This window comes from Adiantum capillus-veneris, chromosome 18, assembly GCF_014529385.1.
Source record: "Adiantum capillus-veneris isolate H3 chromosome 18, ASM1452938v2, whole genome shotgun sequence".
Lineage (NCBI taxonomy): Eukaryota > Viridiplantae > Streptophyta > Polypodiopsida > Polypodiales > Pteridaceae > Adiantum > Adiantum capillus-veneris.
In genome coordinates this window covers 90,362,529-90,367,187 of record NC_140948.1, presented here as the reverse complement: position 1 = coordinate 90,367,187, position 4,659 = coordinate 90,362,529, and positions in this window count along the sequence as shown.

Sequence of the window (4,659 nt, the reverse complement as noted above, 5' to 3'; positions counted from 1 at the left end):
CGGCCTTCCCACGGACTCCCTTTGTCCTTTTGCCCCTATCCACGACATTGACAAGTAGGATAGTAAGCCACACAATGACATGGTTGCTGGCAACCTCGGGGTTGGGGCTCTGTAGGGACATTAATGTGGCTGCAAAAGATAGATGTGCCATGCATTCATAGGGCTTCTTTGATATCCTTAGCATAGCCTTTGTGTTGTCGTATCCCATTTTTCTTAAAGGTCTTTACATGGCCAAGAAGAGATTTCATTCTCTTAACCGTTGCAGTGTCGAGCAGACTGCATAACACTTCTTGGTCTTGTTTGTGACCAAGTTGGGCTTTGCGTAGGGTTTTTATTTACACAAGTTTTAGTATAGGTACGGGCAAAACCTTCAAAATAATTTGGTTACTTGGAGAATTTCAAGTTTGCCCTTATTTTAACTGGTTAAGAAAAATGTATTTTTCTAGCAATGACCAAGTGTTACTTTAATTTTTTGGATGTTGAATAACTTGTGTTGGTGTTTGATTTTGTTGATTTTTATGTGTTGCAGATCCTTTCCCGTTTTGAGTCCTATTTTGGAACTGTGAAACAAGTTGCAACTCATCTGTAGACTCGTATGCGGGATTGCAATCTTGGGATTTTTTATACGCTCTAGGTTTGGGTGTTTGAATTTTGTGCACAGTTAATGTCTCTTTTGCTTTGCAATGGGGGGAGCATCGTCAGTTAGCTTGTGAGATGCGATTAAGCACGCAATTAGTCTTAGGTATGACTACTTATTGTTTTGAGAGGGTTTTGCAATGATAAATATATTGGCGGCTTGTTTCATGGAAACTTGTGTTGTTAAGGCATTTTGCATCATTTATTCGAGCAGATCACTTCTTCGGGGATCAAATTAATTTTTATTATTAAAAGTCTACTAGATTGTCCACGGACTCACTACAGATGTTTTGACATAATGTCCGACTTCTAGAGCCTTGAATTTACATTTAGTATTGCTTTTGGGAAAAAAATTCAAAAAAGCACAATTTTTATTTTATTTATGTAAAAACTGTATTGTCCTTATTTACATTTAAGTATCATATTTAAAGCTTCTACTCTACGTACCCGTTACCTTGGCTTGCCCAAAGGGCAAAGGCCCATAGACATGATGGTTTACTGGATAAAAATATGATTAATTCTTTTGGACTAGAAAATTGACGGATTGGTTTTTCAAGGTAATTCCATGGATCAACTCGTAAAAAAATAGTTGGAAGAGATCTCAAAATCATGAATCACTAGGAGAGTGGATTTATCGGTTCTAGTTATGAGAAAATTATTGCATGCACTTTGTTCGCACAATGTTTGCATACATTTAGCATGTACCTAATTGGGTGCATCAAATGTATGATATGCCAAACAAGGGTAAATGCTAGCTAAGGTTTATTGGAAAAAACACCAATCCAAATTCTAGTTTTATCGTCTTGTGTTTACAGAAAATCAGTTTCCTTATGGAAAGCTGTGATATTTTTAAGTTTGGAGAAATTTAATCTGCAATCAGGGTATTTTGGAAAATTTGGAAAATAAGGACATTTTGGAAAGTTGACAATATGGGATGCATTGTAGGAATTTCTGAAATTTGAGGGGTACTTTGGAAATTCCACAAATTAGACGGGTAAGAATAATTGTTGATGGGGTTAAAAAGCCATCATCGTGTTGTTTTGGTGAGACTCTTAAAATGTCAATTAAAGGAGGAGACCGTGATGCAAAGATACCTCAATGATTTTATACATTAATCCCCTATATCTATACTAATAGATAAAAGGGGAGGGGATCCCCCCCCCCCCCCCCCCCCCCCCCCCCCCCCCCCCCCCCCCCCCCCCCCCCCCCCCCTGCCACGTGGTGACTCCTAGAGAGTCAGGCACCTCATGGGCGACTCCGTCAAGGCTTTTTTTAAAAAAAAACATCATCAGCCAGCCGCTTACTCGAGTTGGCGCGCCCGGCAATGCTAAGTGTTGATCAATGCGGGCGGGCGGGAGAGGGGGAGAGAGAGAGAGAGAGAGAGAGAGAGAGAGAGAGAGTGGAGGTCGAGGTCGTGCTCTTGCTCCTGCATTCCTCACGTCAAGAGAGAGAGAGAGGTCCTCACACGCGCTCCAGAGAGAGGTCCTCAAGAGAGAGAAGAGAGAGAGAGAGAGAGGTCCTCCTGCGGCAGAGAGAGAGAGCATTTTCTTGCGGCAGAGACAGAGAGAGGTCCTCCTACGGCAGAGAGAGAGAGAGCATTTTCCTGCGCCATCGCAGGAGCTGCCCGGCATCTGTGGAGCTCACGCCATCGCTACCCGGCTCCATTCGACGACTGCACCATCGGCTGCAGGTATAAGCGTAGTTCTCTCTCTCTCTCTCTCTCTCTCTCTCTCTCTCTCTCTCTCTCTCTCTCTCTCTGCGTTGTTTCCACCTGCGAGCTGGCCCTGTGCCGTCGCGCCATATTATGCAGGAAATGAAGCCGCCGCCGCCATATTATGCAATAATATGAAGTTATGCAAGAAATGAAATGAAATGAAACCCCCCCCCCCCCCCCCCCCCCTTGGCACCTGCGCCTGTGTATTGTTGTTATGGAATGAAATGAAATGCAGCAGAGGCAGAGAGAGGTCCTCCTACGGCAGAGAGAGAGAGAGCATTTTCCTGCGCCATCGCAGGAGCTGCCCGGCATCTGTGGAGCTCACGCCATCGCTACCCGGCTCCATTCGACGACTGCACCATCGGTTGCAGGTATAAGCGTAGCTCTCTCTCTCTCTCTCTCTCTCTCTCTCTCTCTCTCTCTCTCTCTCTCTCTCTCTCTCGCGCGCGCGCGCGCTCTCTCGCTCTCGCTCTCTGCGTTGTTTCCACCTGCGAGCTGGCCCTGTGCCGCCGTGCCATATTATGCAGGAAATGAAGCCGCTGCCGCCATATTATGCAAGAATATGAAGTTATGCAAGAAATGAAATGAAATGAACCCCCCCCCCCCCCCCCTTGGCACTTGCGCCTGTGTATTGTTGTTATGGAATGAAATGAAATGGAATGTAATGTTAGAGAGAGAGAGAGAGAGTCTCATTTTTCTGAGACGGCGCTGTTTTGCATGTGGCTTTGGAGATGTCAGAGATGCACTTTCAATACAATATGCTAAAACTAGAATTTGTGTTGGTTATGTAGGCTTTTTGGATTGTTTCATTATTTTACACGTTGCAGATTATTTTAAGACAAATTTGTGTTGGCTATGTAGGCTTTGGAGATGAATTGCTTCATTATTTTACGTGCTTCCAAAAATGCAAAAAAAAATTGTATCAATACAATATGCTAAAACTAGAATTTGTGTTGGTTATGTAGGCTTTGGAGATGAATTGCTTCATTATTTTACGTGCTTCCAGAAATGCAAAAAAAAATTGTATCAATACAATATGCTAAAAAACTAGAATTTGTGTTGGTTATGTAGGCTTTGGAAATGAATTGCTTCATAATTTTACGTGCTTCCAGAAATGCAAAAAAAAAAATTGTATCAATACAATATGCTAAAAAACTAGAATTTGTGTTGGTTATGTAGGCTTTGGAGATGAATTGCTTCATTATTTTACGACAAATTACATGCTAAGAACTAAAAAATGGATTTTGAAATTTTGAAAGTACTTTCGGGAATTTTGAAATTTAAGGGGTATTTTGGGAATTAGCACAAAAAGTGCTTGAGGAGCTTCTTGTCTGAGATGTCAAGGGGGGAGGGAGAGAGAGAGAGAGAGAGAGAGAGAGAGAGAGAGAGAGAGAGAGAGAGAGAGAGAGAGAGAGAAGTAGGCGTGTGTTGTTTTTTGATGCGATCGATCCTCGCAAGGGTGCATTGATGTCCAATAGCAGATTCAGGAAGCTTTGAGCTATTTTAAGAGGGGTCATTTATAGACCTTGGCCCTTCGAAGATTCCTACCTAGGATGTCGTCTCTTGGAATGCACTGATTCCGGGAATGCACTAAGCCAATATTTGCGGACGCCCATGAAGTTGCCAGTCACGGCCCACACCTACTGCGTGTCAATGCCCTTGCTATTCCACTCGAATGCCTTGCCACATGAATTAGCGTTGCCACTACCCTCCTCTATAGCCCGTAGGCGTACGCATATTCTCTATTGTGGTAGCCACCGGCTAAATGACCACCAAAGAACCCTAAAGAGATTTTCCTCTTTCCCCTCTTCAACATCCTTAGCTACTCACAATCGTCAACAATCAAGGAGAAGATGGTAGAGAGAGCATTCTCTGGGGAGATGGATGGGTTATAGGTGAAGCTTTAATGGAGGAGGGTGTTGGGTCCAGCTTGAGGATCGCAAAGGTTGGGGATGGGAAAGAGCGTGAAGGTGCTGACATAGTCGTCCATAAGAGTGGCGTGGGAGGGTGGTATTAAGGATGGTGTAGGAGTAGCGATGATGGAGCTGGTCCATTTCTAGAAGCTTCTCGGCTATGAAGGGGTAGGGTGTTGCTGTGGAGGTCATGGTGGCCTTTTCCACAACAACCTAATTTTTGGAGATGGATGAAGTGGGGTTATAGGTGAAGCTTCAATGGAGGAGGGTGTTGGGTCTAGCTTGAGGATCGCAAAGGTTGGGGATGGGAAAGAGCGTGAAGGTGCTGACATAGTCGTCCATAAGAGAAGCGTGGGAGGGTGTTGCGATAGCCGCCGACTGAATGCCCCTTCAGTA